Source organism: Wyeomyia smithii, chromosome 1 (assembly GCF_029784165.1).
Source record: "Wyeomyia smithii strain HCP4-BCI-WySm-NY-G18 chromosome 1, ASM2978416v1, whole genome shotgun sequence".
Lineage (NCBI taxonomy): Eukaryota > Metazoa > Arthropoda > Insecta > Diptera > Culicidae > Wyeomyia > Wyeomyia smithii.
Window position 1 is genome coordinate 41,882,323 of NC_073694.1, and position 24,246 is coordinate 41,906,568.

The following is a 24,246-nucleotide window of genomic DNA, read 5'->3' on the forward strand; positions in this document are numbered from 1 at the left end:
TGTCATACTAATGTGGGTTATTCCACGCAATTTCGCACAGCAATAACTCGTTCCGTAGCATGTTCCGCGTTAATTGTTTTGTTCTGCGTTTTCGTCGATTAATTGTACCACCATCGGTGGTTGTGATTTTTTATGTTCGTTGTGTTATCATATTCCTAGAAAGAAGTCGTACTTGTGAATCAATTCATTGGGGTATAGAGATATTTCGTTGAAGAACACTCCACCGCTTTTAATACTGATGAGCCTTTTTTACCGATAGGTTTTTGAAACTAAGGAGTAATTTTCGAAAAATATTTCTACTTTATTTAGAGCATTATATTAAAAAAGGGAAATTGTTTACCAACAATCGACTGTCGAAGAGACTGTGAGAAACTAGTGAAACTACCTAGTAAAGCTAGTACTAACCTCTATCCCTCGGATGTTGAAAACGCACCAGAAAAAATTAATAGGTATTTTTTTATTTTTAGATATTTAAAGAACGACTGTGTATGAGATAGAAATAAGGGGTGTTCAGCGACTTGGTTGCACTTTGCTTTAATATGTAATGAAAAATAATTCATCTTACTTTTATGTTGATAAATCAAAAATCTATTTTCATCATAAGTTGCCCCTCGAGGTAAACCTTTGTCGAATATACTATAACACACTCAATACGCTGACGATTACGTTACAACAAGATATCTTCATGTAAACCAACAACATAATATAACTCGGAAACGTTATCAGTCTCGTATAATAACTCGTTATTGTGCTTAATATACTCGTTTGTCCGGTTTGTCTGTCCACAAAAAATTGCTTGCTAATTGAATGAAATCATCTTCATACTTTATTTTATTTTTGAATATTCCTCAATATTTAAAGTACAGTCATTTAATCAATAAGCATTTATTTGACACGGCACAATACATATTTATGTTTTACAGAGCCAATTATTTATTTTTGTCTTACTTTATAAAGCATCTTATAAACTAAGAGCAAATTTTTTATCCTCGCTGCCGACTACGAGCTAAAATTAAAACTAATCACATCATGTTAACATGTTGTTTCTGATCAGTGGTTAAAAGTACAGTCATATAGGGTGTTATTTATTGAGACTAACTTCCGATTCTTGAAAAATATTGTGTTTTATTCAACTGAGGAATAGGTACGTCGCACAGTGAGACGAAATTAAAAATAGTGGGTTTCGGTATCTTTTAGAAAGTAACTCGATTTTTTCAAGTACTTCATTAGAATGGTAAAACTTTTGGTTTAAGGGGTGTTCGAACTGAAATAAACAAATTTATTTTTTTAGTACTAGATGAAACTGATAATTTGTTTGAAAACATTGTAGAGCTAACTATTTCAAGCTAGGTTGTAACTAGAAGACCGAAAAATTCTATCTATGTATGATATCAACTAAGCTATGAGGTAAATAATCTCCTTGATTTTACGTAATAACTTAATATTCGAATGTTAACGAAATTAAAATTGGCACATTTTTGTAGAAGAATGTTAACTCTGCGGTCGTGTCTTATAAACAACCTCTTCAACTATTTCACCGCCCCAAAACGTTTGAACTTTAACTGAAGAAGGGAGTGGTCAGTATAAAGGTCGAAATGCAATGTTTTAAATTTTCAGTACTTAAACCAAAAATTGTGGATTTTTTTGAAAACTGATATAAGATTACTCTTACTATGAAAACGTGATTGGAATTAGTTAAAATTTTGTAACGTTTTTGAGTTATTGAAAAAAAGCAACCCGCGTAAAAATAACTGACTGTTTCTAAAATACAAGAATCGAAAAGGATTTAAAATTCCCTCTGCTATAATCCTGAAATTTTAAAAAAAGCTTCAACAAATATAGCAAGTGCTTGTTCTGATCTGAGACAGGACGTGACAAGAGAAACCAGAAATCACCCAAAGTCTGTCAATGTGAAAGCCTTCTTTTGTTATTCAGCGCATTTGTAAATTTTATTATAAGTCGGTACCGTTGGTCGTGCTGCATAAACTATCGATAATTTTCGTTTACAATGTTTCTGCTTACCAAGTGGATGACCAGCGTTTGGTTCAATAATTTTTCGAAACTTTTTTATACACCGTACTGTGTAATGTTTGCAAAAATCAACGTTCTAGAAATGTTTTTGTAACTACGTATGATGAACAATTGTTGATTTATTTCATGAAAAGCAAGAGGAATTCGGAATAAGTTGAAATTATGACTAGTTCAAATAAATTCAAAATAAATCTTTTGATCAATTCAAAACTCAATGAGCAACCCTTTTCAAATAAATCCATTATAGGTATATGAAATCTAGAACAAGAAAACCCCTATGTATTGAAATTTTTTTTATTGAATATTTTTGGAAACACTGGCAAGCGTCGTACCGAAAAATCAAAATGTTTCATGAGGACAATTTGAAACGAAAAGAAGAACTAGAATGCACTTGTCACGTCCTGTTCTAGCTTCTAGTTAATACTTTTTTGTCAATAACACTGGTCAACACAAATGCAATTCAAAAGCTCAACCCGGAAAAAATGAAATAATATAGCTGTTCAATCATTTTTGTGAATTTTTATGTCCTGAATAGGGTATTTCTGGAGAAAGCTCGGAACGTTATCACACAATCTGGAAAAACAAATAAAATTCTAACCATCGATGTATGAAAAAGGCATGAAAATGCATTCATTCAGTATAAAAACACAAAATGATCCACCTGGCAGTAAGACCCAGCCTTTCTCATGCAAACTTATTATTTGTTAAGCAGATTCACACGAACACTTTAATTTTCAGAAAAAATGCACCTTGATAATATTCGCTGGATTTATTTATCACTCTAAAAAATAAATTTCTGGTAAACAACACCTAAACTATAGAGCAAGTCCACGCTACTTCAATGTGTGCAGTAGGGAAAGCGAAAAATAAGCGAACTGGAAATATGATACAGATTTGGAAAATATACCGCATCCCGACGGGACTTGAACTCGCAATCTCCGGGATTTCGGATTTGCGGGTTCAAGTTGGGAGATTGCGGATTGCGGGTCGGGATGCGGTATATTTTTCCAAATTCACTTTGTCTGCTTAATGAGCTTGAATGTTAACGGGTAAAAGCCGTTATTAAAAATAAAATTTAGGTCGAATAATAAGTTAAACAAAAATACAGCGCGTTGGATTTGTATAACGCTCTTAGCGATAATTTATAACAACAGCTGAAAAAAATCCTCAAAAATAAGTTCTGAGTGAAAATGATAAAATATTCAAACGTTCATAACTTTTTTGTTTTTCATTTTACCATCACCAAATTTTAACAGATAGTAGTACATATTGTCATCTTCAATGCGTAAAAAAAACTAGGTTTTTAAAAAAGGTACTTTTCAGGATATTTTAGATTTTGTGAGAATTTGGAATTTTTGGTCGAGAAAAAAATATTTTCACAGTGTATATATCTTTTTTTAGAATTGAAATTTTATAACTTACAACTTTGCTGAAGACACGATTTCAAACAAGTCGTTTTTCTGATACAAAATATTTTATTCGTCAGTCACATTTTTGGATAGGCCCTTCTGAAACAGCAGTCGTGAGTCTACATGAAGAATTGATAGTATAGAATGACATTTTTATCAACTATAAACAACTGTGAAAAGTTTCAGCGAAATCGGAAAGGACATCCTAAAAAAAATTCATTTTTATTTATTTTCCATGGAATGCTTCTACACCGAACATTTGAAACATAACATTCAAACACATATGAACATACATTAACACTTGCAAATAACATGAAATGATTATGTTTCAAATATGTGACGCGAAATATTTTTTTTGATTGTGGTGTAATCGAAACGTCACTATATTCATATTGAGGTTGGATTTGATTATATATAGACTCAATAAAATTATACAAATACTTGATTATATATCATTTGATAAAATATCGTTTTAGATTCGATTATTTATAATAGGATTTTATTTCTATTTCAAATATAATTTTCTTTTCACAACTTTTGAACGACGTGTTTAATCATTACATGCATCAGCTAATCCTTAACTAGCCGTTCATCTGATATCAGTATTGTTCAAATCAGTTATGTAGTTTCTGAGATAATGAAGTTTCGTGATTTTCACATTTTGATACATTACAAACGAAGTTACAGTCCGATTACAGTAAAATTCAATAGGGTGTTATGAGGCAGCTACACCTTTCATTTGACACTTATTTTGTGGAAATCGGTTCTGCCATCTCTGAGAAACAGGAGTGACATTAAATATTCTCTAGAACACGTTTTTTTCCATAACTTTTGAACCACATGTCCAATCTCTATAAAATTCGGAAGTTAAAGGTTTTTTAGGCAGCTCGTTCATTTAAAACGAATTGAGATAATGACCCTTCGTGATTTTCACATTTTGTTAAATAACACACAAACTAAAAATCCTATCACAATAAAATTTAATAGGTTTTATGGGGCAGCTAGACCTTTCATTTGAGAAAAATTATATGGATACCGGTCCAGCCATCTCTGAGAAAATCGAGTGAGATTGAAAAGTTGCACATACACACACACACGCACATACACACACACAGACACACACAGAGAAAAAGCTCAGCTCGTCGAACTAAGCCGAATGATACATGCCATTCGGCCCTTTGGAGCACTTTGATACCTTCGGTTTTGCCAGTGAAAGGCAAAAAATTAGTAAATCGGAATGTCCCAACTTCACATTGACCACAATTACTAATGGGTGAGGATGGGGCAGATTTTTTTCTTGGTACTTATTCACGAATACATAACCTTTCGAATGGTGGGTTGATGCGGTTTTTCCAACCGATACAACACATTACCGGCATAAATTTGCTTAACATACCTTAATTGTTACCGTCCATATTGAATTAGCATATAAAATTCTTTCTAAAGTTACAATAACACCAGCGGAAGTTTATGTTTTCCGTAGAACAATTTGTTCATGCGGTTATGATAGCTATAGACGTTTGTAAACAACTCAGATAAAGTTAAGGTGGCCGGAATACAATGTAGTAGGTATCAGAGAATGCAAAAAGGAATATTAGCTCGAGGTACACTGACATTGTTTTTCCGTATTTTGGCCAGGTTTTTGTGTGGAATACTCCTATGTCCGTCGATTAGATCGTGGTCGACTTGATTCTTTGAGAAAAGAGGGTACTTAGGACTACCATACCACGGGAGGCTGCGAAGTTCACGCCCCGATAGCCGTTATTTAACACTGCGTACAGGCTATCTGGCCCGAATACCTGTCTGTGCATTGCCTCCCGTCCTACCTGAGCATTCTTGTCTCCAATGACGATTTTCAAGTCCCGTCGCGTGCAGCTATCGTAGACCTGCTTTAGCTGCTCGTCGTCGGCTCTCCAATCATATGACCACACACTTTGATGATGCTGTAAATGAGGATTTTAAATGCTCACCAAACACAACCTCTCGTTGATCACCTTTCAGTTGATCACAAAACCCGTTCCCAGCACGTTGGTTGCTCCATCGCGCTCTGGTTAATCTGAGCTCTCCCACCAAGAACTTAACACATCTTCGCGACAGATTTCCAGGAGAGCCACGCTGTCGAATTTGGAGGGTCGTAGCTGCTTAAGTAGCACTCAATCGGCAAACAGCTTGGAATTTACCATTCCACCTTGTTTCGCGTTGTGGAGTTGTTCCGGAAGACGAAGGTCGTTGACGCAAGCATAAAACTTCAAAATAAAAAGAATGCAGAATGGCGCTGATTTATATTAGGAACAGTAAAAAATAGTGATTATGGCGTTTCGAATTTCGAACCGATAAATAAGAAACAATATTAGATCAACCTTTCGATGCTTGTTATACAAAGTTCTACGTGCGCGTCAAATTTCATGGTGAAACATTGTGTTTTACTTATGAAAAAAACATGCGCCATTCATTGGATATCGTTTTCTATTTGTCAATAAGTGGAAAACAGATTATGCAATACAGAATGTTCGCTGATTTATTTCATTGCGAAGAGTCAATTTACCCCACCACCGCATGGGCTTAGTTTGTAAATAACTATCTGGCATCTCTTTCTTACATGCGTAGTAAATCGCAATGTCGTTTTTTTTCTTGTTTAGATCTACACTGACCCAGTGTAATAAAGAAATTCGCGTTGCTATGACAACATTTACCCAGCGCATGCGCAAATGTATTGTTACGCGCAATGCAACAAGATCGACAATCGTCTCGTCAGTGCACTGTGGTACAGAACGACAATTTAGGCGGAAATGGAGTTTTCGATACATTTTTGTGATTTTAGAGCCATACTTTATATGGCGAAGCTGCTTATTATAATTTGGTCTACATTTAAACTGAGGTGAAAATTAGGGTGGTCCTAGAACCAACGAAATAAACCAACTAAAATTTTTTTTTGTGGAAAAATAAAATTTTATTTTCAGTAAAGTTGTAGATCACTTGATTTTAGGCAGCTTTGTTGAAGACTACTTTCTTGTAGCTCTTAAATTGACTGAATTAGAGAAATTTTGCCTAGGGTGGCTCTTTAAAACCGGTTTTTTCACTCTACTTTGTTTAATTTAATTTTCTCAGTAAAACTATGTTCAGACGACTTTTAGAACTTCAAAAGACGCAACTTTTGGTGGCTATACTTTAATGATATCTTTTATGGGTGAAAAGCTATTAAGCTTTAAATTTTTAAAATGCGCCCTTTTCAACTGTTTATATCTCTGAATGGGGCAGATGAAAAAATATCTTCTGGTTTCATTTGAAAGAGCAACTTTTGTACTTTATCATAAAAAAAATTGGAGATAAGTTATTTCTTAAAATCGAATAAAATAAGTTTGAATATGATCATTTTCAGTCGGAAAAGTAAGGTTTTTACAGCCTAGTTTTTTTATTTGATAAAACTGATGTACATATGCTTCGGTAAATCAATTTAAGATAACTTTGCAATAAAAAATTTGTATCTCTTGAACTGAATGGTAGATAGTAGCATTACCATATCTGATAAATTAACGATTTTTCATGTAACTAGTATTTTACGCTTAACCTCGCGTCTAATTTTTCGGCAAAGTTCTCTATATATTGTTTTCAAAACTTCTGAAGATGTACATTTTGAAGTAAAGATGTGTTGGTGAATTTTCGTCAATAAAGTGCAGAATATACTTGGTTTTCATTAAAAATCCTGAAATAGCAACATGTTCACTTTCAGACAACGTTCTCATACTCGCGTTCACTACTAGTACAACCTAACACCACAGTACACATTCACGCAGGCATAGCAACACATTTGCGCATGTCAGCAAGAGTAATACCATACTGAAAGACCGTCAGGCTTCTATCCGACTGGCTCTTAAAGAGCAGTTAGGGCTGAGGCTAAACGAACCGCTTCCAGGGGGAGGTAACTCGAACGACGGCAACACTGCCCGTCGCTTTTTTAGCGAGGTTGATGCAGTTGCTGAAATAACAGGACTAAATAAAAATATTCTGTTCAGATTTGGGATCCTTCTCACAGTAGTCAATAGCAATAGAGAAATCGACATTGAGGCTTTCGAAGCTTTTGCCAGGGAAACTCACGAAATTTATCGTGAATTATATGATTGGTATGTACTTTCTTCTACAGTGCATAAACTTTTATTACACAGTAGTAATATAATGAGAACCGCTGCATTGCCACTGGGAATGTTGAGTGAAGAAGCCCAGGAGACCCGCAACAAGTGCATCAGAAAGTTTCGAGAACACCACTCAAGAAAATTCAGCCGCATCGTGAACATTGAAGACGTTTTCAAGAGGCTTCTGCTAACATCCGATCCCGTCATTTCGCTAAACAACCGACGTACTGCCCAATGCGAAAGTTTGTCACATCTACCAACAGAAGCACGAAAATTGATTAAACATTAAAACTTTCTTTTCAAAATAACTAACATTAAATTTTGCCAATTATGCATAAACGGAAGAGAAAAGTATTTTTTTGCATTGCTTACAGCAATTTCATCGTTTTGTAACTGCCGAAAGTTATTTTAAATTTTTTTTTTTAATTGAAGATACGTATACAAGCTTTATTGAAAATCAAATGAGACGTAATTCACGTAAAAAGTTTCGAAAATAAGCTTATTTTCAATTTTACCGAAGAATATGTACATCAGTTTTATCAAATAAAAAAACTAGGCTGTAAAAACCTTACTTTTTCGACTGAAAATGATCATATTCAAACTTATTTTATTCGATTTTAAGAAATAACTTATCTCCAATTTTTTTTATGATATAGTAAAAAAGTTGCTCTTTCAAATGAAACCAGAAGATATTTTTTTCATCTGCCCCATTCAGAGATATCAACAGTTGAAAAGGGTGTATTTTAAAAATTAAAAGTTTAATAGATTTTCACCCATAAAATATATCGTTAAAGTATAGCCACCAAAAGTTGCGTCTTTTAAAGCTCTAAAAGTCGTTTGAACATAATTTTACTGAGAAAATTAAATTAAACAAAGTAGAGCGAAAAAACCGGTTTTTAGGAGCCACCCTAGGCAAAATTGCTCTAATTCAGTCAATTTAAGAGCTACAAGAAAGTAGTCTTCAACAAAGCTGCTTAAAATCAAGTGATCTACAACTTTACTGAAAATAAAATTTTATTTTTCCACAAAAAAAATTTTAGTTGGTTCATTTCGTTTGTTCTAAGACCACCCTAATTTTCACCTCAGTTTAAATGTAGACCAAATTATAATAAGTAACTTATATAAGCCATATAAAGTATGGCTCTAAAATCACAAAAATGTATCGAAAACTTCATTTCCGCCTAAATTTTCGTTCTGTACCACTGTGCAGTGGCACCTTCAATTAATTATAAATTAATTTATAAATAAAATTAATTAATTTATAAATTGATTTTAAAAGCAATGTACAACCTTTCAAAATGGATTGTTTCTGTAGCTTGAATATTAAAGTTGTTTTCGTATAGTTTCAACGTTATCTAGACTTAAAATATAACAAAGCTAGAAAACATTGTTAGATATACAGTAACATAAAATGAAATGATATTGGTTGCACTGTGAGCGTTTTGTTTATCTTTTCATGGCACATTTTGACCCACCTCGAATAGTTTCATTGAAATCGTTCAAATAGTTTTAATAACTATTTGATCGAGTAATTTAGTGTTGGCTGCTGAATACTAAGACCAACCATAAGAAAAGCACTTTGCAGGTACGCAGTATTGTTATAAGGCGTATAATATTGAACTGGTGCGGCTGCCCCGGCTGGGCATTTCATTCACAGTTTTTCTAATAGTGTAAACATCTGGGAGACAACTTGAAAACAAGTGCCACTCATGTAATAGTTATTGTTCGCTTAACCCATGCTATTGGAAAACATCTTCCAAACCAGAAAAAAACCGAGCTTGTTTTCGAAATGTGGTTGAATCACTGAGAAAAACAACTTCTCGCAAATGATGTATTTTGAGTTGTTTTCTGTGCAGTTTTGATAACATCATAAACACAAGTTACAGACGAGCAGCGGCAGTTTATATTCAATAATCTATGTAATACAATTATGCTATAAAAGAACATCTCAAGAATAAGAACATAACAACACAAGTTTTCAGTTGCGCTTATAGAACTCTTATATGACTACTGTCATTGTGAATTCTTTTCTAACATGTTTTGTGTGTTACTTGAGGTATGGAGGTTCCGGAAGAGAAAGACGGACTAAAAATAATATGGCAAATTGTAGTTGACTGTGCGGACAATACAGTAAGCCGTTCGTTACCACGGGCACCATAAACGGGCAGTTTTATCAAGAGGAATGCTTACAGAAGTGCTTGCTGCCCTTTCTCCGCTCTCATCTCGGTCCCACGCTGTTCTGGCCGGATCTCACTTCGTGTGAAGCGAAGGGTGTTAATGTGGTCCTGAAGGAGGCGAACCCGCCAAATTCACAAGCACTTCGTCCGATCGACTAGTTTTGGGCGATTATGAAAAAGAAGCTGAGGAAAAGTGAAAAAATATACAAAACCTATGGAGCATTGAAGAAAAACTGGGAGAAATTATGTAAGGAAGATGGGCAAACCCCGTCCAAGATCTCATGAGCAGTGTCAAAAAAAAAATGCACGAGCATTCAGCTTGGGAGAGGAAATTCAATAAATAAACATAGCTAATATATATTTTCTAATCCCTGAAAATTTGAGAAGTGTCCGATTCAAACTGAATTTTTGGTGATCATTTTGGTGTGTCTCATTTTTTCGAGTCCCATCTTTAGTTGATGTGAATTTTGAACGTAAGCTTGTCGTCAACCATAACCCCCAAGAGTCTCAAAGATCGCTTTGAGGAAATGGCGTAGTCTCCGACTCCGACCACCATCTGTTGCTCTGATTTACGGTTATTCACGAACCGTGACCTCCGTCTTGTGCTACGCTAACTCCACATTTCCGGAGTGCATGTGGTCCTTACGTATGCAGTGCGCCGCCATCAACTCGATCTCTCCGATAGACCTCCAACGTTATGTCGTACGCAAAGCCGACGGTCACAACCCTTGCAGAGAACTTGGGCAATAGCGGACCCATTCTTTCACGCTCGAGTTCTATCTCAGCCGTATTGGTGTCGGAAAAAATAGCATTCACAGTGATCCCACTCCATCGGAAACCGAATTGGTTACTTGCCAGACCGTGACTTTCCCATTCCTAGGTTGACGAATTCTAGGTATAGTGGCGTGACACACCCGCGATAGTATTGACATTAATTGGTCAATAGTCGAGTCGAGCCAACTGCCTCCCTGGTGCTCTCTTCTTTGCCCCTTTGATTACCTCGGCTTCGAAATGCAATATTTTCCACTCGCGGATGATCGGAGTCTTGGCTCTACCCGTCATTTGTTCCTTACGTGTAGCAAATCGACTGGTGGTCGCTATTGGTGTTGTCATTGCCTACCCTCCAGTTCGTGATCATTCCTGGGATGGAGAATGTCACGTCGATGATCGACTCTGCACTATTTCTACTGTATGTACATTTGGTTTAAACGTAGGCCAGATTTAGGTTGATCTTTGCCCAAGCTTTCAAAAAGATCTGACCACTCTGTCTCCTAAATGTCTCCTGCCACCACTTAAGGGTGTTAGACGTTGGCGTTGGTATAGCAGCTACTGAGCCGTGTAGCTGTGGTTCAGGTTCCGTTTGCGTCACCCGTGGTTTCGCAGGCGGCTAAACGGCTGGGCATCTGGGACCTCCCATAAAGTGTTTAGCGTCTCGTTCTATACCTTCACAACGCCTATATAACTGGCTCTTTCGGGTACAGATCTTATGTCTTCCCTCGAAGCTTCTGAAGCAAACGTTTGGTTGCTGTAGCATGCCCAGAAGCTATACTGACCAGCCGACTCTAAATTTCCCTTCCTTCAGTGCCAGGTTCTCGTCTGCCGACGGTAATCAAAAAGTAACCGCTTGGATCCCCGCTGAGCCCTTACGAAGGCGAATTTACTCAGTTGCCACTTTCACCCCGCACCTCTCCTTGAGGGCTTGTGCAATATCTCACCCCTCAGTGATTTCATCCCGGGCTTTTAGTTGGAGCTTTCCCCAAAACCTTCTCGGGAACCGTCTTGCAGGTAGCTCCCTTGTTCTGCGGCACCCATCCGCTCCCATATTCTCAAGGTCTGAGTACTTCGACTCTATCGTCTTGAGTATGGGGGACCCCCTACTCCGCACCTTCTTGACCTTCTTTAGTGTGACTTCGTATCTCCGTACATATGAGTGTATATGTTAATGAATATGCTCATCGTTTCTTCAACTAAATTTTATAATTTCGATGGTTTTTGTTTTCTGATTTTCTGGGAAAGTTAGTTTATATACGGTTTTAAACATCTGATGAATTTATTTGGACTTGTAGTTTCCGTAACGGTAAAATTCACTGATTCCTATCAAGTTCCAGGAATCAGCATATGCATTGATTTTACCAAACTATTATGTTCTTTTAAGCCGGTTACTTTATAATAATTTTCCAATTCCAAATTGGTGAAATTGGTTTATGAAATAGTTGTATAGTTTATCGAATCTTAAATCAGTACTTTGAAGAAATTATTGTTGTTTCACCTAACTTGTTTTGAAAACAAGTTGTATAATAACAGACAATCTTCCACCATACCATGGATTGTCACATTTTCTCTGTTTTTAACCTCCCCAGAAGCCTTTAGTAAAGGTTTGCTGCCCACACACCCGCGCTATGAGGTGACAAAGTTAAAACATGTTCGAACAACAAGAAGGTAAAAACTGCAAAACCATCTCTTGTGTCCAGTCACACCCAATCCAAACAAGATATGAATCACAAACTTGTTCAGTAGCAGACATCCGCTGTGAAGCCGGCGGTAGGAGATTTATAAAAGATTCTCTATAAATGACTACACCACCACTCCGGCCTCTTTCGTTAACTGGCCAGCAGTGAGTGACCATGTCTATCAAAGGTGTAGAAACGAATGAATAAAAGTGTACAATTTTTCAATTCGAAAATGGGCTAGCTGCAAGTTCTGCCACTGAATGTGTTAAATTAGTGCTGAATTGTAAATATACCTGTTCAACCTTCAAAAACCAGTTTCTATCGTCGTGTTGTTGGTCATTTGATGGTTATTCGATAATTAACTATTTGGGATTGTTTTTGTCACGTTTCTACTCAGATATTTGATTTGGATTTAAGACTTTCATCTTTTTAAACGCAAATGAAACAAATTTATTCGTTTAACAAGCGATGGTTAACATGTCAAACCACAGGTTTTAACGAATACCCGTCAATAAATCGATGGTAGTAAAAACAAAAACCGTCACCAATGCGTTTGGAGGAGGAATACGGCCTGAAATGTGTTTCGACGAGGTTCAAACCATTGCACTAGACGCTTGGACCTGCTCTGCCATCACATATCGGTCCAATGTTTACACATACCAACAGGTGTGAATACTAAAATAACGATTACCTACTGAAAACCTGTCTCGATGTTTGTCATGCAATGGCTCCTGCAGCGGCGGTATGCGGCGACACAACGAGACCTGTCAATGGTTTGCCGGCGGAGTGAAACATGCTTTGTGCGTCGATGAATAATTCAGCTCGGTGTTGTTGTTCACCCGAGGAGAGGGAGGGAGGCTGATGGCGCTAGATTATGAATCGGTTAGCGGTCGGACCGCGTCAATAAATTTCGTACGCTGACCCGAGAGCAGGGATTTACTCCCAGCGGCGGGATTTCTAGTGACATTATCGAACCAATCAATTGTTTGTATGCCTTAGGTTGCATGCAATCGACCCATACGATGAGTTTGGAGGTCTTAGCTGGTGTTCTACCTTTGAAAAACCGCTTCTGGAGTCTGTCTTCTCGTATTCTTATCAAATGTGAGGTCTTGAACCGTCCTGTGATTGAAAATTTTGAAAGGTTAATCGAACTTAATTCTCATACCCGTTTTACGACATTGTATTTAAACCACATGTCCCAAAATATTAACCCTTCTTCGAATATTCCAAATCGTGTCGACTTATCAAATACTTCTGATTCTACTGTGTTTTTCGATACATCCATGATAGAAGAAACTCGTGGAATCCCGGATCATTTACGCGTGCAGCAGATCCCCAAGATTTTTTCCAATAAATATCGAAACATCAACTGCGACAATATGTTCTACACTGACGGATCACTTCTCGATGGGTCCACTGGCTTCGGTATCTTCAATAACAATTTAACCGTCTCCCATAAGCTCGTTAATCCTGCTTCTGTTTACGTCGCAGAATTGGCTGCAATTCAGTACACCCTAGGGATTATCGAAAAAATGCCCACGGACCATTATTTCATCTTTACGCACAGTCTCAGTTCCATTGAGGCTCTCCGATCGATGAAAGATGTTAAGCACCCTCCGTATTTCCTGGGGAAAATACGAAAACATCTGAGTGCTTTATCCGAAAAATCGTTTCAGATTACCTTAGCGTGGGTCCCTTCTCACTGCTCGATACCGGGCAATGAGAAAGCGGACTCTTTGGCTAAGGTGGGCGCAGCAAACGGTGAAATTTATGAAAGACCAATTGCCTTTTATGAATTTTTCGCAATTGTACGTCAGAATACGATCATCAGTTGGCAAAATTCTTGGACCAGGGGGGAACTGGGAAGGTAGTTACATTCCATTATCCCCAAGGTATCGACGAACCCGTGGATCAAGGGATTGGATGTAGGTCGAGACTTCATTTGTATGATGTCTCGGCTCATGTCCAATCACTATGGATTTGACGCGCATCTCCATCGTATTGGGCTCGGGGAAGGTGGTATCTGTGCCTGTGGTGAAGGTTGTCACGACATAGAGCATGTGGTTTGGTCTTGCCCTGAACACCTTGGCGCCAGGTCTAAATTAATAGCTTCCCTGCAGGCCGAGGGTAGACAGCCGGCTGTTTCTGTTCGTGATGTCTTGGCGAGCCTTGACCTTCCCTACATGTCCTCCATATACATTTTCCTGAAATCCATCCATGCACCAGTCTAGCCCCACTCCTTTCCGTCTACATCCAACTTAACCGCAAGTACACGTTTGGACCTCCGATCCAGAACCAGCAACTAGACCCCGCACGATACCAGCAACTAGAGGCCCGAGAAAGTCCATTTTCCAGTTCGTGTCTTGGTTTAGCAGAACATAACAAATAAGCTGCTCATTGTTTTTGGCTGTTTGAAGAACATCATGACGCCCCAACAACAAATCACCAGTTCTATACCGCGTTTAATTTTAGTTTTAATCTTAGATTAAATTTCAACTCGTAGTCGGCAGCGAGGATAAAAAATTTGTCTTTAGTTTTTGAGATACTTTATGAAGTAAAATTCTAGGTATAATTGGCTCCGTGAAACATTAACTTGTATTGAGCCGTGTCAAATAAACGTTGATTGAAAAAAAAATTGTTTGTATGGAATTTGAATGCTAATAAAAATGCGTGATGAAAGAACAGCCGATTTGGGGTGAAATAAACACGAGAATTTATTATCCTAAATTAAGTTATTTTAGATTGCGAATCTTCTGCGCAATAGTTCTTGTTTAAATATTTAATGTCATTCCAGCTAAGATAGTCGCTAGTATGTAGAACAGAATGTTATTCCTGTGTACAACATGGACTCTTAATATTTTCCTTTATTTTAATTTTCCCATAAAGCATTTTCCATAAGTGCCCCCTGCTAGGCTGTTGGGCTGCAAGATACACAGAGAGCTCATCACTCCGTCCTTTGTTGTAGCTTGTTGCTCTAGAGTAGTGCGAGGCAAAAGTTTGCATTATCAGTTTTTCAAACGCTTGCTAAAAAAAATTGCTAATCAGTGACACTAATTTTCATCTCGCGGAATGGTAATTTGATTACTTTTCAATTGATTAGCCAAATTCAAGTAAAACAAAGCAAAGCGCTGTTGCTACATCTCAATTCAGATTTCGCCCTTCTGTGCAATGTGAACTTTTACCTCGTAACTCAATCGAACAATCTAAAACCTTTCCTCCAATAATTATTTTGCGAGAACAGATGCGAACCTTTGCCCCACATTGCTCTAGAGTTGTTCGAATCGCTTAAAAATACTGCAGCAGAGGCTCGTCGGAAGCGCTGTGTTCAAACCCCACTTGGTAGAAGAGATCGAGAAACAAAACGAACACCGAACGACCGGCCGGCTGGTTGCACTGCACCGTGCAAGCAAGAGCTGTGAGAAATGTAATCTCCGGAACCCGTTTCATCACATGCCCCGTCTGCATGTGATTAAAATGTTTTACACTCGTACAGCAAACTTGAGCCTTCGTTAGTTTAGTTACATGCCTGCCACTCAAATACCTTGCCACCCCATAGCCTCTGTCCTAGCACTGTGGATTCACAACAAAGATGGAGTGGACGCGCGCGCGAGTCGAGTAGCACCTATCAGCAACGTGCTCTGCACTGGAAAAATTAATTTGCTTCAAGATAACGTCTGTGGGGAAATTTGCCTACGCGAGAGATGAGTTATTTTGTAGGGATTTTTATGCATTCAGTGCGAGTCGAAATGGTATATAAATACGCATATTTCAGCTGGTTATCAGCACGCAACTTTGTTGCGTCGAATCGTTCTTTAATGGGGGAACGACCGATTACACTTATTTGACGCTACATATTTCTTCTACTATCATTGACTTTTAACATGGAAAATAGTGAGGTCAATATAATATAATGGTCACTAAACTAATCTCAACGTAAACAAAGTAGAATACTTTAAAATATACAAACCTTTCAATGGCAGCTCAGGTCATGCAAGTTAGTGATGATAACGATAGATCCACCTGGCTCAACTCTAGCTGACATCATGACTTCTTTTTTGTGGCGGTCGACACATTTATTCTATTAGTTATCTACATTTGAACACGTTGCTCACTTGAACTATGATAATTGTATCCAACTTCAAAATTTAAAATTGTCATCCGAAATGTATAGGATCTGGTAGTTTGTGTAATTCCACAAAAAAGGTCAACCACTTTACCCGATAGTTTTTTATCTTGCTGCACTTTTTTCTTTTTATGAATAACTTTTTATGAATTTTTATGATGAGTTCAAAGCCACGACCGCAAGGTTGACGTAGATCTCTTGCAATTAAAGAAAAATAAGCTAAAATATGCTATAACTTTATAAGAAAAAATCCTGGCGATGTGTGGTCTTCAACACTAGCAATGGGGCACGTAAACGTGTGAATTCGGTTTTTTTCCAAGCGGTACATGAACCTTTCGCCTTCAAAATGTATTCCCAGAGTTTTTCGAATTTTGTTTGCAGCATGAGAATTTCACTTTTTAGAAAAAATACTCAGAAGCGAACTTTTACCAAGCATGCGGGGCATAAGTACGCAGTTTACGTGGCAAAAGTTCGCACTGTATGAACAGAGTATTTTTTACACTATGCTTAAAAAAGCTAATTGTTTTTCACTGGTTTTGCACTGATTCTTTTTAGCTGCGTTAGAGCGGTGCCCAGAAATAATTTTCTTACTTCGGTTAGTCCTGTGCGCCGCCGCCGCCGACACTTTTACGCACGCCGCCGCCGATGATTTTGAGTCGGCGCGCCGCCGAGGAAACTTTTATCGCGCCGATAGTCATTTCTTCGCTGGTTATTAAATTGTCTGTCTACTTGATACCTAACCATTCCTATTTCTTTTTTTGACATCTTGTCAACTCGAGTGAACATATTTTTTTTATTTATGTTGAATTGAAAACCCGAACATGAGAATTTACATATTATACGCAATATTTTAAAAGATGTAATTGGTATCACGCCAGTACACGCCGGTACACGCCGCCGCCGCCGCTGGATACCAACGGCGTCACGCCGGCGCGCCGATCGCCGCCGAGATAAAATGTGTTCTACGCCGCCGCCGCCGATGATATGGTCGGCGCACAGGTCTAAATTCGATTTACTGTGGATATGTTTGGGTGTTTTGGTGATATATACCAAAAATGGACCTTCCAGAAGAGATTCCACTGGGCTTCTAGAGGCCATAGAAACAAATTAATAAAATTTATTTTCGTAACCGGGGTGATACACAGAGACCCGAAAACGACTCCAGATGCCATATTAGATTCCAAAAAAGCGACTTCCGATTCCCGAAAAACAACCAAAATAGGTTGAATACCACCCAATACTGGTATTTTCGGAATCGAATTGATACTCTGAGATCAAAAATTAACTTCAGACATTATTTTTGAATTAAAAATGGTGACTTCCGGTTTGCGGCAAACAATAAAAATTGACCAAATATCACCCCATATGAGTGTTATATAAACCAATATGTGTATTTCTGGAATGATGCGGGATTGATGGGAAGGGGATGATGCGCAGACACCAGAAATAAACTCCAAACGCGATTTTTAAATTCAAGATGGTGACTTCCGGTTTCTGGAAAACATCCAAAATTGACCAAATACCATCTCATATGAGAATGATGCCAAGAGACCTGAATACGACACCAAACGAACCGTCTGAAGGTGATTTCCGGTCTCAGGGCCTCATTTGATTTTAAGATATACACATATTGGGGGGTACTCGACCATTCTGGGTTGTTTCCTAGAAACCAGAAGTTGACATCTTGGGATCCAAAATGGCGTCTGGGGTCATTTAATGGTCTCAGAGCATCATCCCGACTCCGAAAATACTCATGTTATCTTGTATTTGATCACATTTTGTTGTTTTCCAGAAACCGGAAGTCACCTTTAAAAATCAAGTATGGTGTCTGGGGTCATTATCCAGTCTCTAGACATCATCTCGTTTACGGAAATACACATATTGGAGAATATAGGTTGCTTTCTAGAAACCGGAAGTCACTATCTTGAAATTCAAAATGGCGTCTGGGCCATTTTCCGATCTGTGGACATCATTACAGTTGCGAGAATATATATTGGTTGGTGTTTGGCCTTGTATTTTTCATTGTTTCTTTAGCTTCTAGAAGCTCCTATGTATTTCAGAAGGACCATTCATTATTTTTTTTTATTTTTTTCATTACGGTTAACGGCACTTAGTGCGTATTTTTGCCCCGCGGTTTATGCGTACTTTGGCCCCACAATGAGTTTTCCAACTGGTTTGAGTTTTATGACAAACATCAAAATATTTCCAGCAAAACAAATTCACCCTACAAACCACAATTATACAAGAGTTTTTCGGGCTCTGTTGTTTTCGAGTTTCTTTAGTTTCCGAATAGGTCAATCATAGTTCCCAAAACTAAGAAAATTAGATCAAAATAGCTCAAAACACAACATTCCTCATAGCTTCGCCCCATTTAAACGGAATCATATGTGTTTACATGTGTGTGTGTGTGTGTTGCCAGTTTATTTCGCTCGTATGCTTCGAAAAGGCCAATGCGTACTATTACCCCGTGCGTACTTTTGCACCTCACTACTCTAAGCTTGAAACGGAAAGGTAAAATTTACACACAAGCACGGATATGAAAGATAAGCGTATTACTTACTATAATAGTGATACTGCCAATAATATGAAGTGCGGAGTACAGAAAACACCCGGGCAATATCACAATAGATCTAAGCTCTGCTCGCAGTGATGAGTCCACAAAGAAAAAAAAACAATTTTTAAGTAAGCTCCATATAATATACTTTATAACTTTGTACCGAATGAAGATTGGATTTTTGTTTCTTCAGAAAAGTTTCATATTTTTGAATCTACACAACTTTCCTGAATAAACCATTCCTCTATCTCTCAGGGTAGAAGCATCGATTTTGGCCATAGCAGCAGTTTTGGCCATAATAGAATAAAATTGACAATTGTGAAAATGTATTTTAGATTACTCCTAATTCGAAGTCTCCTATTGAACCTGCTGATACTATTCAAAAAAAACTATTACAAACTTAAGCAAATAAATATGCGTATTTTAGTTTTAATGAAGGAACTAACTATGCTTTCTCTAGTTCACTATACAACCCAACGTTTAGGTAGTTTGAAGCTATTTTTCATAGAGCATAACTTTGTTCAAATTTGCCCATTTCTATAACAAATCTTGTTACCAGCATCAGGCACAACTCACTACAGCACATGGATAAAAAAAGTAGACATTTTGGTGTGATTTTTTCTCTGCAATATCAAAATTACCTACAGCTTCCAAAAACGTTCATTGATCCATTCTTGGCCACATATTAATGCAATTCCATGATTCACAATCCTGATATTCGCTATATGTAAACAAAACCATGGTAACGTATTGATGTTTATGCAAAACATAAGATGTATGGAGTTTTTCGGGCTGATATTTTAATCGCATGAGATATGTGAAATTATAATACTGGTTTGAGATGAGAAAGTCTCCGTTTGTTCAGATTCTTTACAAATCTGTAACTTCATTTGTATTTACCAAAACTAACGCTTCGGATTGTCAACCTTAACTTGACTATAATAAATGGCACTTGAGTTACCGAAGTTGATGTTGGCAAATAATACGAAAAAGTTTCTATGTAAAAAAGGAAAGAGCTTTTTAATGTAGATCAATGACAGACGGAAAATTAATATAGGTCAATGATGTGATGTAAACATCCTATTAAATTTAAACATATTCTAACTTGGAGTACTTTACCCTGCAGCTATGTGTGAATATAATCTCATTATTTAGTTTGATTGTTTTATCTACTGGCCCTTTGGTTAGTTAAAAAACGAGGATTTTCTGCTGTTAAAATATATCTATATGAAAAAGTAAATATATAGAATAAATTTGTGTGACTTCAAATTTTTCGCGAATTGGCAAAAATAGGAGACCCAAGTGGTCAATTTAGAAATGCTATGGCCAAAACAGGAGTCTAGAGAAGTTTTTTGATTGGAAAATATGTAAACAATGCAACATAATTTGATTATTTAAACTCATTGTTAGTGCAGAATATAGGCAATTTCATCCGATTTCCCCGTTGAAATTATTCAATTACATATTTTTCGAAGGAAGAAGGACAAATATCTCTCATACATAACATACTATGGCCAAAACCGGTGCCCTTACCCTAATACAAAAAAGTTAGCTTTTTTCATTTTTAGTAAAGTAAACTTTTCATAATTTTTGACAATTTGAGATTATGCGGGTCATTCATACAAACAATTGTTCCGATGACATTATTAAACTGCGATGAAGGTGGAAGGCGCTATGGAATTAGGTACCACTTTTTGCCTTCCTAGCTACTGTGCGCTGATGTTGTCAACATCATTAAGAGTATCCGTTGAAGCTTCCGCTGCTGATACCCGAAAGCAGGGATGTTACGGATGTGATTTTTCAGACATCTGCAGATGCGGATGCGGATGCGGATATGTGATTACGGATGCAGATATAGATGCGGATGTTATTTTTCATGCCGATGTTTCCTTGTGCTTTATTTTGCTTTTTTCACATGACTCTCCTCAGTGCAAAAGTTATTTAAGTGAGCAGTAGATACACCAAGGGATATTTTTTTATAAAATTTTATGAAACGATATTTTTTCAATATCCGATGGTATGTTCGGATACGGATGAGAATGTGGATGTCACTTTTGTTGCGGATGCTTTGCATTTGCGGATGCGGATATCTGTAATATCCGATAATATTACCTCTTCATTATGTATTTAATTTGTTCTTAAGAAGACAGTTTGAGGTTCAGTTCACTATAGAATATGATGCTGATCGCATCTCTGTGCTAACCCCGGCGCGGCAGTGTGAATAAGGCACACTCCTGATAACACAGTGGAAAGTTTTTTTTTGACACTAAAAATTTGACCATTCACTAGTAAACTGATTGGTTTGAGCAAAAGCTGGTTGGTAAACTAGATGTTATATTCCGTCGACCGTTTTAGGGGAAGCGAGCTTTCAACGACTAATCAGATCAAACGAAATCTGCATTTCCGCAAGTCTTGACCTTTTTAATAATACACTAAGGTCGCTTTTTACGCGGTTTTTTACGCGGCTTTTTTTACGCGGATTCCGGAATTTACGCGGTTTTTTTACGCGGATTCAGGAATTTACGCGGTATTTTTTTGCCCGGATTTCGGTTTCCCTTCACTCGGAATGCAAAATTAACGATGGTTTTTTTTACGCGGATTCCGGAATTTACGCGGTTTTTTTTTCCGCGGCACGTATCCCCCGCGTAAAAAGCGACTTTACTGTATAATGTTCGCATAGGTTTGACAATGTTCAAGGCTTGATTGTGAGTTTTAGTGTCGTATGAAAGTGTGATAAATGAACTAGAAAATATTGAATCTTCAAATTATGTGTTTAATTTATCCTCGAAAGGACAACTTGTTGTTTGATTCGATTGTTGGTTCAATATAGGATATGGTGCCGTTTTTTGACATTGAAACTTTGACGGCCTATGAATTTTGATTGTTAGCATCCCAGAAATGTAATGTTGCCAAAATACGGTTAAGCTATTCAGCGCATAGAGGAAGCTTCTTACTAGAGGAAATTAGCCACCGCACTTACCATTTACGCTGATACTACCACTACCGCTGGTAGAACCCGCTGCCACTATTGTGACTCCCTGCTGCTATCTGCTGCCGCTACGGCTTCCAATGCTACTTAGTAAGGACCTTCCTAGAGGCCATCCACTAGTGAACTGATTGGTTTGAACAGAGATAGGTTCTATTATAGTCTAAAGGGTGCACTCCGGGTTTAATAGGTATATAATTCTATCGACTGTGCTAGAGAAAGCAAGCACTGAGCAACCAATCAGAGATCGAAATCTGCGTTTCAATGAAATTTTCTATAGCACATAAATCTTTTAGTAAATTAATGCATTGTTTTAATAAATATCATCAATAACCAGAGAAATATGTGAGATAAAAATAAAATTTCTTCGTAAACATTGTTTGTTTTGTTATAGCAAACAACACTGTAGAACATTGAAAAATTGTAGAAAATCACTTCTAAAAGTTATATTGAAAAAACTGATTTTTAGTGGTCCATTTAAATAGGTAGATAGAAGTATGATGACTTTGACAAAGTTGTTTCTTATGAAATGTGCTACAACTTAGCCGAACACGACGAATTTTTATATGCGAAAGGACCAGAAAGCAGGCTCAATATCGCCAAGTGTAAACGAAATTCTTTCGAATTAAATATATAAAATTGTTAAATATATTTCTTAAAAAAGATTCTATGGGAAGGCTAAGAATAAAAATATGTAAGTCACTGAATAAACGAACTGATTCTGTTTCCACGGTTGCGGACGTAATAAAAAAAATACTCTGTAACCTTTACAACTAGATATCTCTCTTATAACAGTATTTAGTCCCACGAGGCTGTAAACCTCGTAGCGTTTTGTGTTTTTCAATATGTTGGGGTTACATTTGGGTTCTATCATTTGACTCGCTCATTCAGCATAAACGCAGAAGGCAATCGGACCGAAGCCGGGGGTGTAACTCCGCATGTCACCCTCCTTATCCTGCGGGATACAAGGTCCAGAATTAAAACCGCTAGAACCGTGAAAACCGCAGGAGCCGACCCAGCGTGTTAAGCTGTATCCGGAAGGATCGGTGGAGCCATGGGTTGTGTTTTTCCGGCCCAAAGCAAAAGCATTGAATACAATGCAAATTTCAAGGTATCTAAATCAACGATGATCGAGGCCATTAAATTCCACCCAAAGAAGCTGCGTTGTTCGGTGCTTAACCTCAAGCAGCCAAACAAGATTGCTGCTGCTTCAGGCGATAGTACCACTTGTACATTTAAGCTCATGTATAATCGTCTGGAACAGGATTTCAGCCTTAAACCGGTCAAAATACTAAATTGTGAAATATAGCCAGACCGCTGAAATTATATGACAGGAACTGGCGATAACGACCTAGTGAGATTCTCTTACTGCACTCTGGCTGGCTTCTGGGTTGAGTATAGCATTCACTTTTCTATCTACGTTTATAAATTTTCCCGCCTCGAAAGGAAAACAGTAAACTCAGCAAACACGCGTTACGTTACGCAATACTTTTCTTCGTGGAGTTATGAAATTCACAAATATATGTTTTCCAAATGATATTTTTTGAAAACTTTGACCAATGATTGCTGCTAGCTGCTGTTGAAAAAGTTGCTTGCATCAGTCGATTTTTACATCGGTTCTGGTCAGGACTGCGGAAAAAATGATTTTTCAAACGTTTTTCGCGATAATTGACAACAGAAATAGTTTCTGCTGTAATGAAAATATCCCATATCAACAACGTTATCTATTAAAGGCACTATACCGATCAAACAAATCGTTTATCGAGTTATCAGCATCAGCTGACTCTTCTGTGTGTGATGAGACATCCCTTTCAGCCTATAAATACCGCTTGCACAGCAGTTTGTGTAGTTAGGGATGAGCAATAGAATAAGTCGGCAGTGGAATGTGATACGATATAGATTGTGGAACAGTACCACCGTCCCCCGTAGATTATTTGGTCAAAACACCATGCCGGAAACAGGGAGATTGCGGGTTCAAGTCCCGTCGGGATGCGGTATGTTTTTCCAAATCTGTATCACATTTCCAGTTCGCTTATTTTTTTTTTTAGTAATGTCTTCGGCAATATTGTGTAAAAAGGGCAGTGTGTAAAAAATTTAAAAAAATATCTTCTTTTTTTGACAATATTTTTTTGTTTTATATTCATTCAGGTTGAAATAACTATCATTAGTTAGATAACAGTAAGGTGGCAATGACTGCATGAACAAAAATTTCATCGTCGAATTTCAAAAACATTTTGTTCATTGGCTCAAAAAAATGATATGAGCTAAATTTCAGCTCAATCGGAGAGGATTCGGGGGTGCCTCAAAGCGCTCAAAGTTGTGATTTTTCGAGTCTCGAAAATCTACCAAGGAGGGAGTACAGTGCCTCCACAGTTATGGGTCAGCT

The 24,246-nt window shown here is 37.4% G+C and overlaps 1 protein-coding gene across 4 annotated transcripts in view; it reads left to right on the plus strand.

The window, feature by feature from the left end:
• LOC129717891 (uncharacterized) overlaps positions 1 to 24,246 on the plus strand; it is a 76,806-nt gene that overhangs the window by 960 nt on the left and 51,600 nt on the right. The gene's annotated exons all lie outside the window — the stretch shown is intronic.